This window comes from Vulpes lagopus, chromosome 19, assembly GCF_018345385.1.
Source record: "Vulpes lagopus strain Blue_001 chromosome 19, ASM1834538v1, whole genome shotgun sequence".
Classification (NCBI taxonomy): domain Eukaryota; kingdom Metazoa; phylum Chordata; class Mammalia; order Carnivora; family Canidae; genus Vulpes; species Vulpes lagopus.
Window position 1 is genome coordinate 8,517,848 of NC_054842.1, and position 14,569 is coordinate 8,532,416.

The following is a 14,569-nucleotide window of genomic DNA, read 5'->3' on the forward strand; positions in this document are numbered from 1 at the left end:
AGACACTCTTCCTCTGTGTTAAAGACACCAGTCCTACTGGATTAGGGCCCCACCCTTATAATCTAATTTGACCTTAATTACCTCTTTAATGGGCTAATCACCCAGTCTAGTCACATTGGGGGTTAAGAATTTTGGGGGAACACAATTTAGTCCTTAATGGTCTGAAATAATAAAATTGATTGAAAGGGGATTTTGTTTCCCTCTTGAGTCACACTTTGGAATGAAAGTTTTTTTTTTTTTTTCGGCCTCTGCCCCTAGAGTCTACTTAAACACTTCCCGTGAACAGGCTTATCTACACAGGTGATTTCAGTTTCTGTGTATGTGTAGAGTCTTCCCTTTGGGTATTATGTGTTCCTGAAAATAGTCTAAAAGCTGGGTAAAAAGTAGATATGGAGGCTTCCTCTTTTTTGATGACCAGGATCAACCCTCTTTCTGGAGGCATCTGGAAAAGATGGACAAATTGAGGAAACATCTCTGGCTGAAAGCATTGTACAGCTAAGAAGATAGTGAAGACTTACCAGGTCAGGATTTGTTTGAGAACAGTGGCCCTGGTGGTGACTTGATGTTTGAATTTCTTTTTAGCCCTTCCATGTAGGGAACTGAGAGGGTTGCATCTGCATTTGATAGCCTTGTGGGGCTAGGAAGACAGGGATTGGAGTTTTCAACAGAGGGCAGATATAGTGAACCCCTCCTTTTGAGTTGGATACCCAAAGACTTGGAGGCCACGGAGAACCAAAAGAAGACAGATCTAAAGCAGGATTTTTTTAAAAAAAATTTTAAAGATTTTATTTATTTATTCATGAGAGACACACAGAGAGAGGCAGAGACATAGACAGAGGGAGAAGCAAGCTCCTCGCAGGGAGCCTGATGAGGGACTTGATCCTGGGACCAGGATCACTCCCTGAGCCAAAGACAGATGCTCAACCTCTGAGCCATCCAGGCATCCCTAAAGCAGGATTTGGATGTTCTGGAATTAATGGTACCCTTAGCTGCCTGCCAGAAGTACATGTAACATTATAGGAATATAACATCATTGTAGCCCTCAAATTATTTTACAGACAATTTTGCACGTATCACGACTGGTTTATCACTTTAAATAAATAACCAGAAAAAACATCACAGTTGAAGCAAACCTGAGTGAGCTCCAGACTGGAGTTATATACATACTAAAAAATAATGCTTTCTATGATCAAGGAAGTGAAAGTGAGGGTTTCAGTAGAAAGCTGGAAAAATGTATAAGAACTAAATGAAAAATTATAGATGGGCATTATACGCTAACAGAGGTTAAGAACTCAATGAATGATTTTATCAGGAGATTAAGTCAAAATGAAGAAAGAATTAGAATCCGTGAATGGGAAGATAGATCAGAAGATACTATGCAGACTAAACCCTGGAAAGGCAAAAAGATTAATACAAAGGAGAGGGAAAGACAGGACGAAGTGAGAAGGTCCAAGATACGTGTAATCAGAGCCACAGAAATAAAGGCCAGAGAAACAAAATATAGAAGCAGGAGAGAGAATAGCTGAGAACTTTGCAAAATAAATGAAAGGCATTAAGCCACAGAATCAAGAAGCCCTGTGAACCAAGAAAAATAAAAATTCCACACCTATTCTTATTCCGGCCAAACTTTTTTTTTTTTTAATATTTTATTTATTTATTCATTAGAGACAGAGAGAGAGAGAGAGAGAGAGAGAGAGAGAGAGAGAGGCAGAGACACAAGCAGGCTCCATGCAGGGAGCCTGATGTGGGACTCGATCCTGGGACCCCAGGATCATGCCCTAGGCCGACGGAAGGTGCCAAACCGCTGAGCCACCCAGGGATCCCTCCAGCCAAACTTCTGAACACCAAGGAGAGAATCTTAAAAAGCAGACAGAGATAAAAGGCATTACAATCAAAAGAGTAGTAGTTATATTGACACCTAACTTCTCAGAAACAGTGGAAGCCAGAAAATAATGGAATGAAAGCTTTAAATGCTAAAAGAAAAAATTGTCTCTTTAAGCTTCCAAATCAACTGAAACTATCTTTCAAGAATGAAGGTATCAGGGCACCAGGGTGGCTCAGTCAGTTAAGTGTCTGACTCTTGATTTTGGCTCGGGTCATGATCTTGGTTCTGAGATTGACCCTGTTGTCAGACTCCATGCTCAGCAGGGAGTCTGCTTGAGATTCTGTCTCTCCTGCCCCTCCTCCCCTCTGTCTCTCTCTTTTTCTCTTAAAAATAAGAAAATGAATGTTTATTTTTAAAAATTTTCAAAAAAGATTTATTTATTTATTTGACAGAGCGAGAGAGAGAGCCACACACAAGCAGGGGGAATGGCAGGCAGAGGGAGAGGGAGAAGCAGGTTCCTGCTGAGCAGGGAGCCCGATATAGGACTTGATCCCAGGACCCTGGGATCATGACCTGAGCTGAAGGCAGATGTTTAACGACAGGTGCCCATTAAATAAATCTTAGAAAAAAAAAAAAAAGAATGAAGGTATCAAGTAAAGAGGGTGTTCTTCAGACAGACGGTAAATGATCTAGATGGGAGGTCAGAGATGCAGAAAAGAATGAAGAACATTGAAAGTGATACATAGGATTGCATTACTGAGTTTGAAACACATATAAAAACACATGAAAACAATGCTGTATAGGAAGTGGAGTGAAAATGGAATTCAGTTTTTTTTTTTTTTTTTTAAGATTTTATTTATTCATGAGAGACAGAGAGAGAAGCAGAGACACAGGCAGAGAGGCAGAAGCAGGCTCCATGCAGGGAGCCCGATGCGGGACTCAATCCTGGTTCTTTTTCTTTTCTTTTCTTTTTTTTTAAATTCAGTTCTTAACATTGGTCACCAACAGGATAAAACTACCTATTAATGTTAGGATTTGATAAATCAGGGAGGTATGCTGTAAATTTCTAGGGTAACCACTAAAGGATAGAAAGATGAGAACTTTGAAGGTAATAAAGAGAACATAAAATAATAGAGAATTCACAAATTGAAAAGAAAGCAATAAATGTGAGATAAGAGGACAGAGTGGAGAGATAAATAGAACTAATATCTCTAATGAATATAAGATGCACATCTTTAAAACATTCACAAATAGGGATCCCTGGGTGGCGCAGCGGTTTGGCGCCTGCCTTTGGCTCAGGGCGCGATCCTGGAGACTCGGGATCGAATCCCACATCGGGCTCCCGGTGCGTGGAGCCTGCTTCTCCCTCTGCCTGTGTCTCTGCCTCTCTCTCTCTCTCTCTGTGACTATCATAAATAAATAAAAATTAAAAAAAAAATTAAAAAAAAATAAAACATTCACAAATAGAATTTGGCAATATGTAAAAAAAAAAAATCTCTCTCTCTCTCTGTGTATCTCTCTATGTATCTAATGACCAAGTGTTTTAATCACAGAAATAAATGCATACTTGGTCTAACAATTGAAAATCTAATTTGCCATGTTAACTGAGCAAAAAACCCCATAGGATTTTTTAGTATATTCAGTAGATGCAGAAAAAGCTTGTACGGTTTAATCCTTAGAGTAAAACAATTTGGAAATGCAAGAACTAAGAAGAACCAAGTCTGTCTTTTTTTTTTTTCCCCCTAAGGCTGTCTTAAAGAAAAAGAATAAGTTGTGCCTTCTGGATCAGGATTCATTGTAAAGCTATAGTAATTAAAATGGGAAGCTTTCGGTGCTAGATAGTAAATAGACAATGGATTAGAAATACCACTTTCAAGTGATATTTCATAGCTGTGAGAAATTGTTTCAATATTGGGAAGTGGTATTAGATGATGGCATTTCATCAGGGGAATAATCATCCATTTTGATGTCTTAGTGTTATAAAATTTCATCTTAAAACCATTCTAGCTAATGTTGACATGGTTTATTTATTTCCATTCATTTCTTTGCAACCTGACTTTATGAATCTTTTGTTTAAGATTATTCAGTTTTAGAATTTCCATCTGGTTCTTTTTTTTTTTTTTTTTTTTTTAGGTTTTATTTTCTGCTGGTATATCCTATCAATGCCTTCACTGGAATGTATTTTCCTTTACTTTCTTGAACATACACTTCTGATAGTTACTTTAAAATCTTTGCTGATTCCAACATCTGATCATCTTAGAATCAGTCTTCATTGATTATCTGTTCTCTTGAATATGAGACATATTTACCTATTTTTCATATAATCTTGGATTATATCTAAATATTGTGAGTGATAATTATAGAGGCTCTGGATTGTTCCTCTTATAAGCATTGCTTTTTTTTTTTGAGTTAATGTTTTTTTGTTTTTGTTTTTGTTTTGTTTTTTGTGTTAGCAGGTAGTTATATTGGCTGAATTCATAAACTCTTCTGTGGTGTGTAGCTGCTGAACTGTCTGTTTTAGTTCCTTTATGTTTACTTTGTTGCTTGCAGTGTGATGGTGCCTGTGTAGTTAAAGGTTAGCCAGCAGTTTGAACAGAGTTCACATGTAGATTCTGGCTTCCAGCCTGGTCTGGCTGTCACCCTGTAACTCCTTTGCTCTTCATCTTTAAGATACTTATCACTATCTTTTGTGTTGCATCTTTGGGTTTTTGCATCCTTGTCATATCTTCTTTTTTTGATGGCTTCCTTATTTTGGAGGAGAGTATCCTCTAATACCTTTTGAGAAAGAATGAACAGAAGGTACGATTTTGGATCTTTATTTTCTCTCTTCTGCCTTCGTATTTCATTGATAGTTAATGGGGCATGGGCTTATAAATAGGAAATCTTTTCCCCTCCAGACTGTGAAGCACTGTCCCATTGTATTCTAGCTTCCAAATATTATTGGCTGCAGGAAGTTCAAAGCCATTCTGATTCCTAATTTTTTATAGGTGACATTTCTCATTTGATAGACATCTACTGTGAGATCTTTTCTTGTCTCCACTGTGGTAAAATTTCACAGTGACGGGACCTGCTAGGGGTCCTGTTTTCATGTGCTGGTCTTTGATTTCATCCCTTTTGTTTCCTCCTGGAACTGCTGTTATTTAGGTGTTGAACTTTCTGCACTGAGCCTTTAGATTCCTTTTCTCTTTTCTCTCTTATTTTCTGTATCTTTCTGTGTTTACTTGACTTTGTGAGATTACGTCAATATTATCTTTTAATCCTTCTGTTGAGGCAGGCGCCAAACTGCTGCGCCACCCAGGGATCCCTAATCCTTCTGTTGATTTTCATTTCTGCCATTATTTATATATATATATATAAATAATGGCGCATATATGTATATATATATATATATATATATATATATAATGGGTCCACATATATATTTATATATATAATATATATTATATATAATAATTACGTGTGTGTATGTATATTCTACATTCATATTTCATTTTATATATAATGGGACCACAACCTGAGCTGAAGGCAGATGATCAACCACTGAGCCACCCAGGTGCCCCGACCTGTTCATATTTAAGGATGGACCTGAATACCGATTGAAAGCTCTGAGCTCTTGAGTGGAACCTGCCAACGGTAGGATGATCTGCTTGGGTTATTTCTGAAGCTAGCCAGATTTTCCTGAGAAATGTCTTCTGCTTTCTCTTTGGGGACTTGTCAGGGAGGGTAGGTATAAGGCCTGACTACCAACATCCTGGGAGCCATGGTTGAAGGAGAACTGGAGTTTCTGTAATCCACATTTTGTCCTGTATTCTTCTTGTTTTAGTATGATACCTGTGCCCTCAAGTTTTCCTACTCCTTCCTGTCTAGAGACTCTTTATCTTCTTTAGAAAATAACCTATTCTGCTGGATTGGAGAAGGCAGCCCCAGCCATGGTGAGTGGTAGTGAGCTCTGAGGATCTAGCCAGCCTTTTTTTCTTTGGATTCATCTTCACCCCACTTCCAGAGAGAGACATGACACAAATTCCTGAGTTCTGGAGGATCCTGTGTTGGAAACCATGTTGCTTTTCAGCTTTCTCCACAGCCAACTCAGGAGTCTTTGTGGTTATTGACAACTGGTATAATCTGCTTTCCAGCTTCAGAATTTGATTTCTGTGGTTCTTTCCTGTTCTCTTTGTTTTTATGGGTTTATGCTTTAAAAACTTCTCTGTGCTGTGGTTTTCTTGGGATTATAGGAAGGAGCAAAAGTAATATTTGTGTATAATCCTTAACCTTTACCTGGAAGCTCTTCTTTAGTATCCTACAGATATGATGGTGCCTGGAGAAAGGCAAGGATTCTGGAGGATGGCCCTGGACTCACACTTTGTTCTTGGGAGGATGGTGCCAGGGACTTGTTTACAGAGTTGAAGTTGGAAGTGAATTGAGGTGATCTGGCTTGATTCCTTGTTCCTAGGCTGGGCTTGTGAAGGCATATAGAGCTCTTGTCACCCTTGGAAAGTGTTACTGCATTTAAATTTCTGGCAGTAATAGTGAAAGTGAAATAGCCAAAAAACCTCCTCATAGAAGACATGAAGTCTTCTATGAGGAGTAGAAGTGATGGATAAGATATAATAAATACCCTTTAAAATGGATATGCAGGGACGCCTGGATGGCTCAGCAGTTGAGCACCTGCCTTCGGCCCAGGGTGTGATCCTGGAGACCAGGGATTGAGTCCCACATCGGGCTTTCTGCATGGAGCCTGCTTCTCTCTCTGCCTGTGTCTCTGCCTCTCTCTCTCTCTCTCTGTGGCTCTCATGAATGAATAAATAAAATCTTAAAAATTAAATGGAAATGCATAGCTGCATATAGAAGAAAGTAAGGGAGAAGCAAGAGGAGGCTTAAGTTATTGATTCTCAGGGAGACTTTGCCTCTCTCCTTAATTTAGAGATGTGGGTGGTTTAGACATAAGAGATAATGTATAAAATTAAGACTGAGGTCCTCATATGATGAAACTTACATAGGGCTATACCTTCAGTGAAAGTATGGACTAGAAGAAACATCCTTTTGCTGACAAAGGGAGTATATAATGAAATTGTCTTGGCCTAGGTTGATAGGAAGGCAGGTGGTTTCCCTTGAGAATGTATAACCATAGATTTGTGCTTACATAAGCTTGGAGTTGAAGTTTATGCCAACAAGTGTTCTCTGGGAAACTTGAAGTTGAGAAATTAAAGTGATTCCAGGTTGATAGTGTCTTAGAAAGTTGGGCAGAAGCAAAAACATAGATTATCTTTGGAAGGTTGTCTCTCCTCCACCTCCACACTTGGCCTTAGAGTATTCTCAGAGAAGAGGCCTGATGAACATAAGCTCTGTATTCAAAAAGAGAACCCATAATTCTGAGAATCCTAAATTCTAAACACACAGGAAATAAGATACGATGAGTGAAAATAATCAGAATAACAGTGACAGAAAAAAATGTTGAAGAAATTACATTATGGAATTATAAAATGGGGGTTTGGAAGTATGACAAATAACAAGTATCAAAATCAACCAAGAAGTTGTTTTTTTTTTAAATAGAACTTATAGACATGAAAAAAATGGGTTGAGTTTATAAATTGAGTAGAAGAGCTAAACAGCAAATTAGACACAGCCAAAGAGAGAATTAATAAATTGGAAGTTAGGCCATATGGAATTATCTATAATGGTGCCTAGACACAGAATTGGAAATATAAAGGCAAGGTTAAAATACTGGATAGAATGAGAAAGTCTAATAAACTTTAATAGGAATTTCAGAATCATAGAATAGGGAGATACAATACTCAAATTTAAAAAAGCCAAGAACTTTTCAGAATTGATAATAGAGGTGAATCATTGGACAAAATCATTTTTCCAAGCAGTGTAAATAAACTTAAACGTATATTTAGACACACAGCTCATAGTGAAACTGCAGAGAGACAATTGAAGAAAATAGCTAGAGAGAAAAGACAGTATCTTCAGTTCAAATATTAGCAGACTCTTCAGCAACAATAGTAAAAATCAGAAGACCGTGTAGTAATATTTTTAAGATGACAAGAGAAGATAACTCAGCCTAAGAGCTTATGTTCTTTTATTTTTTATGTATTTATTTTTAAAGATTTTTATTTATTCACGAGAGACACACAGAGAAGCAGAGACATAAGCAGAGGGAAAAGCAGGCTTCATGCAGGGAGCCTGATGCGGGACTCGATCCTAGGATGCCAGGAACACACAGGCGACCCGAGTTTATGTTCTTTTAAATTATCAATTAGGGAGTGCCTGGATGGCTCAGTTGGTTGGGCATCTGCCTTCAGCTCAGGTTGTGATCCCAGCATACGGGATTGAGCCCTGCATCTGGCTCCCTGTTCCATGGGGAGGCTGCTTCTCCCTCTCCCTCTGCTTGTCAGTCCCCTGCTTGTGAGCTCTCTCTCTCTCTCTTTCTCGTGAATAAATAAAATCTTTAAAAAATAAACTATTAATTAGGAAACAGGGCAAAATAACATTTTCAGAAAATCAAACAACTTCTCTACCAAAAGATCTTCAATGAAGGAGGATGTTCTTTTGGAAGGACAGTGGTCCTAGAAAAAACTGCAGAGATGTAGGGTTGGCCAAGCAGGCAAACTGATGAATGTATGGACAAATAAGAAAATACGGGGTGTATGCAACACAGATCATATCTGCTTTGGGAGGCAGATAAAAAGAACAATAGCAGATTAAGTATTTAACACCAATATTAAACTAATTAAGTGCGGTTGGAAGGAGATAGTTGGGGCTAAAACAGGTTCCTATGAGGGTTGGTAGAGATGTTGATTAACTTTAGGTTTTTAGCATAAATAGTACTTATAAAAGTTTAAAGGCTAGCTTGTAATAGAATAGATACAGAGCGCACTCCTTCCAGACTGGAATGGCTGAAATGTAGAATTACAAAAGATCATCCAAAGGTGGTAGCAGTAGAGAAAAAAAAAACAAATGTAAACAGCAGTAATCATGAATGTAAACAGGACTCAATTCTAGATCAAAGTGTTAAATTGAACTGGGGAAAAAAGATCAGAAAGATTTAAAATGAAAGAAAAAGATAAATTCAGAAAATACCACAAGCAATGTTCTATATATATGTTAGCATCAGCTCATGTGGCCTTTTTGGTGAAGAGCAAATGAACAAATGAAGAGGGTTACTATCGAGTTAGAAAAATTTTATTATGGGCAGCCCAGGTGGCTCAGCGGTTTAGCGCCACCTTCAGCTCAGGGCCTGATCCTGGAGACCCGGGATCAAGTCCCATGTTGGGCGCCCTGCATGGAACCTGCTTCTCCCTCTGCCTGTCTCCACCTCTCTCTCTCTCTCTCATGAATAAATAAGTAAAATCTTTAAAAAAAAAAAAAAAGTTTCATTACCAAGAACATATAAAGAATTTTTTTTTAAAGATTTTATTTATTTATTTATGAGAGGCAGAGAAAGAAGCAGGCTCTATGCAGGGAGCCTGATGTGGGACTGGATCCTGGGACCCCAGGATTGTGCTGTGGGCTGAAGGCAGGCGCCAAACCGCTGAGCCACCCAGGGATCCCAAGAACATATAAAGAATTTATACAACTCCTAGGAAAAGCAACCCTGCAGAAAAATGGGAAAGGATATGAACAGGCATTTCTCAAAAAGATGGTCAGTTTCACAAATAATAAGGAAATGTGGATCAAAACTATAATACACTGTTTCATACGGACCAGGTGAGCAGGTATCGGCGTGAGGCTGTAGCTCAGTGGGGCTAAGTCTTCTGGAAATATAAACTGGTATATCCAGGTGGGTCCTTTGGAGAAAAGTTTGACAGTATCTAGTGAGTTAAAGATGCTCATGCTCTATGACCCAGTATCTCTAACATAGACCCTAAACGCTTGCCCACACATGAGTGGAAAGAAAGCACACAGAAGAGGAGTCAAGAGGCTTCATAGTGGCAGTGTTCAATCAGGACCCCTTATACATAACCTAAAAGTCCATCAGGAGGATGGATATTCAAGTTGTGAGGTCATACAGTGGGCTCTATGTACTGGGAATAAATGCATTGCAGAGCTATAGGCGAGGCAGCAGGGCACCTACTGTGGAACCAGGCTGCTAGGTTCAAAACCTGTTTTTGACACTTGGTAATAACTTAGGTAAGGTATTTCACCTCATTGTGTCTCATTTTATTTTATTTTATTTTATTTTTTTAAAGATTTTATTTATTTATTCATGATAGATCTAGAGAGAGAGGCAGAGACACAGGCAGTGGGAGAAGCAGACTACATGTTGGGAGCCCGATGCAGGACTCGATCGCGGGACTCCAGGATCGCGCCCTGGGCCAAAGGCAGGCACCAAACTGCTGAGCCACCCAGGGATCCCCTTATTGTGTCTCATTTTAGAATAAAATTATTATTATTAAGTGGAATGGAGTGGGTGGGGGCAGAGGGAGAGAGAGTCTTAAGCAGGCGTGGTGCCCAGCATGGAATCCTACATGGGCTCTATCTCAGGACCCTGAGGTCATGACCTGAGCCAAAATCAAGAGCTGGTTGCTTTACTGACTGAGCTACCCAAGCGCCACTAAGTTATTATTTGTAAAATGCTTAGTTTAGTGCCTGCTATGTGCTTGTTAAATATGTATCAATTTGGATGGCTCACAAATAAAAAGGGTCAAGGCAAAAAAAGCACATGTGTCAGAGATTGTTTGGCTGCTAGAAACATAACTGGAGTTCTTCTCTTATGTAAAAGTTAAAAGAGAAAGTATACATTTTGGATTCTTTTCTGCCCTACTCTCCATCTGTGCTACTCCACAGTGAGTGCACACTCCGGTGTGTGTGTGTGTGTGTGTGTGTGTGTGTGTGTGTGTGTGTGTGTGTGTGTGTCTGTCGGTCTGTGGTTGTCTTTCTCACACTCTACCCTCCCCCAGCTGCCCCCCCCTCCCGCTTTAGGTTCCCTTACCCTGCTTACTCTTGTGGGGCAGGTGGAGTCATGAACACGATACCAGATGCTGTCACTGGGAGCCATAACATTTGGGTCTCTGGGCCCTTCTTGGCTGCTGTTGGGCAGCAGGTACTCAGCTAAGTGCAGGTCAGCCCTTGGAGGAAGGCAGGGCTAGGGGAGCCTCAGGCAGGAGCCTCCAAGGAACAGAGCCTGGCCACTGGCTAGGGGAAGGCTGCCTCTTCTTTAGGCAGACTGGAGTCTGGGCAGTAAGGGAGAACACTACGCATGCCTCAGGTGGCCACTTCTTAGGCACCGAGGCTTCTGGGAGGAGGGTACACCTTGGCATGCTGACAGCAGGGGGGTGAGGTAGATGTGGTAGGTGGGTGGCATTCCTTTCTCACTGGCCTCCAATGCCCTTTGGTTGGGGCTGGGCACCTGCTTCTTGTGGAGGCGGGGGGGGGGCTGCTGAGGGGCTTCAGGAGCCGAGGGTAGAGTGTAGCAAGTTGCTGGTTGCTGGGGTTCGAAGCTCCTCTGGGAGATGTTGGCTAGGCTGGATGCACGCCAAGCCCAGAGCTCTGGGAACCCCAGGGGAAGCATGGCCACACCAGCTCCATGTCCTCCTGCTGAGGCTGTGCCTTAATCGCCCTCACTTTTGCATCCTCCCAGTTGTGCTTCTAGCCCATCACAGGCAAGATCCCAGTCTGTCACAGGTAGGATCCCAGTAGGCTTTCCCTGTTTCTACCCAGCACAGAGTGGGCTGGGTCCAAGACCAGCTGGACTGGGAAATCCTTCCCAGCCCTTGTCCTCAAGCACCAAAACTGGTCTGTTTAGGGCAAGCTCTAGAATGGTGATTCAGAGTGGAGTATGTATTTTTACTTTTCTCAGTGGTGGTGTGTGTCTAGGAGTTGGTTTCTCTGCCCACCTGGGCTGAGGGCTTGGAGAGTACTGGCACCTTCTCTCCAACAAGGTGTAGGTAGTCCTCTTGGAACCTAGGGACTGCCATTTTGGACACTGCCACTTGTATACATGTTCCTTTGGAGACCAGCAGTTGAGTTGGCTGTGGCTCAGGGATGGAGTGAGCCACTTGCCCAGGTGTCTGGGATGTAGGCTGCCCTTGGGCCTAAGGCAGCAAGTATTGGGGAGGGGGGACTGCAGGCACCCCATCTTGGGTGCACAGCTTCCTCTCCTGCTGGGATAGGTGAGTGGGTGGGGGTCAGGGGAGCCTCCTGCGCCTGGGTGCCCTGGCCCTGTGAGCATGCGTGGGCAGGACTTCTGTGTCTATTAAAAGACAGAGGCTGCCTTGTGGTTGGAGTGTTGCCAGAGGCTATAAATAGCTGAGTGTGTGCAGAAGCAGAGCACCAGGGAGGAGGGAGGAAGGGGGAGGCCCTGGGTTTCCAGCTGGCAACAGAGCCTGAGCGCGGTATGGGAAAGGCATGGTCTCCCAGTCTCCCTAGGTCCTTCATGAGCTCTGAGTGCAGAGCTTTTGGAGGCATTGGTATGCACAATCCCTGCTTGGTGGGCTGGGAGCCCTCCTGGGGGCTTGTATGGTGAAGGACTGTTATCGGCAGCAGGGAGGGGCATGGCTCCTGATGTAACAGCTAATGTGCCAGGCACAGTCATAACCACTCTTAAAACGCATTCACTGATTTGGCTCTGGAACAGCCCGAGGAATTAGGTGCTCTTACCATCCCCTTTTCACACACGAGGAAACAGGCACAGAGTGGGTTGGTAATTTACCCAGGGTTGCACCACCAGGGAGTGTTAGAGACAGGATTTGAACAAGTCTGGCCAGCTCAAGGCTGCCTTACTCTTGGTTGTCTGTAGGAGGATTTGATCAGATAGGGGGTCCAGTTACATCCCAAGCCCTTGGGTCTTACCTTAGAACCTTGGAATTTGGTGTTCCTAGCCATGTTCACTTAGGTCCTGCCCATGGTAGTGGCCAGAGGGCCTTTGCTTGGTGAGTGGCATGAGGAGAGGAGCTGGGCCAGCCTTTTGCCACCGTTGATGTTGGTACTCCTCACCTTGCACAGGGGGTTTTTTGCTTGTTATCTGCATGGAAATGAGACCTCCCTTGAGAACCCTCCATCTTAGGCTGCAAGACTATGCCTTGAGGCCATGCCTCCTGCCATCCCTTCCTTCCAAATCCTGCCCTAGCCAAGTGATAACCATGTTCTCTTGCCTGTCCATTGGTCCTCCCGTCCATCTACCTGTCGTGCGTCTGGAACTGGTTCTAGCACTCAAGATAGTCAAGGCTTCTGCCTTTATTAGCTTTGCAGCTTATGGGGGGGAAGGCTGACATTTAAAAAGTAATCATTGAGTACATTTATAATGTTTTATTTCTCAATAGGAGTATTCCCTACATTTTTTCTTGGAGGTTGTTTTTGGTTAACATTATTTTTACACTTTTTGAATGTCTGAAATATTCCTTTAGAAATACTAAGCAGCTTGAGGTGGTAAATTATTATTTTTTTAAATTAAATTTTAAGATTTTATTTATTTATTCATGAGGGACACACACACACACAGAGAGAGAGAGAGAGAGAGAGAGGCAGAGACACAGGCAGAGGGAGAAGCAGGGAGCCTGACATGGGACTTGATCCCAGGTTTCCAGGATCAGGCCTGGAGCTGAAGGTGGTGCTAAACCGCTGAGCCACCTGGGCTGCCCGAGGTGGTAAATTAGATGATGGATGAAACACAAGGACCTGTGGAAATAGATGTTTGCCTAGTCTCTAGAGAGAAGAGCCGGCATTCCAAGGAGAAAGTGGGGAGCATCATGCAACCAGAGGTAATAACTTGTGCCAAACCCAGAAATGGAGCATATTCAAGGGCCTGGCAATGTGCTGTGACGGCAGTGGGGGAAGCAAGGTTGAGGAGGAGGCAGCACCCATATCTGCAGTTCACCCCATCCCTTCAGGTTTTCCCCTTAAACTGTAAGCCTTATGCTTGACAATGGGCCTGGCTGGGGGAAGCCATTGTGTACCCTTGCATGAGCCCCTTTTGTAGACCCCGGGGCCCTTGCTGTGGACCTGGCTGGGTCCCAGCTGCCTGGGGCATTGGGAGGCCACTCTTTTTTCTTCTTACCAGTATTCTTGGATGCAGAGCCATGGCTAGACCCTGGCATTGATAGGATGACATTCTGAACCCTCGGTCCTCCTCATTGGAGCTTTGAGATGTGCTGCTTGCCCCTGGCCTGTAGAGGATGCTCTTATCCCTGCAGGGAGGTACAGAAGGGGTGGGATGACTAAAGAATGATCTGCAATGGGTGGCCCTTCCCTCCTGACAGCCAGTCCTCATCCTTCTCCCTGAGCATACCGTGGCATATCAAGTAATTCACTCGCGATGGCCACTGTGGATGTGGAGTGAAGGATGATGGAGGCTTTGGTTTGTTAGGATGCAGGTCATTTAGTTAGCTCTTCCCTGGGTTGGTGTGGGGTCTTCTCTCCTGGCTGTTCCAAGCCAGCCTTTCAGGCTGACAGTGAAGAGGGTTCCTATGTGCTGGTGGGCTGGCTGACTGACTTTCCATGGGGGTGACTCTGACCATCCCTTCCTTCTTCCTTCCTGGGATACGAATATCAGCTGGGGGTGGCATCAGGTCACTTGTCCACAGTAGGCCCAAGAAGAGTGGAGAGGTTTGGTGCTAGTTTCCTTTTGAGTGTCAGTGTGGTTTTTGACAGCGAGGTTGATCATGTGTGCCTGTAAAGGGGCCATGGCAGGACACTCACAAATGGCGTTCTGGAGAGCTCTTCAGTCCAGGTGTCAGGGTGCAGGAGTACCTGTTTCCTGGGAACCTCCTTTGGCATCTCCTTCCTCCTTCTCATTACAGGGCTTTT

The 14,569-nt window shown here is 42.8% G+C and overlaps 1 protein-coding gene across 3 annotated transcripts in view; it reads left to right on the forward strand.

Annotated features, from left to right (window-relative positions):
- The window catches only part of ACVR2B (activin A receptor type 2B), a 28,622-nt gene that overhangs the window by 5,453 nt on the left and 8,600 nt on the right, over positions 1 to 14,569 (forward strand). The gene's annotated exons all lie outside the window — the stretch shown is intronic.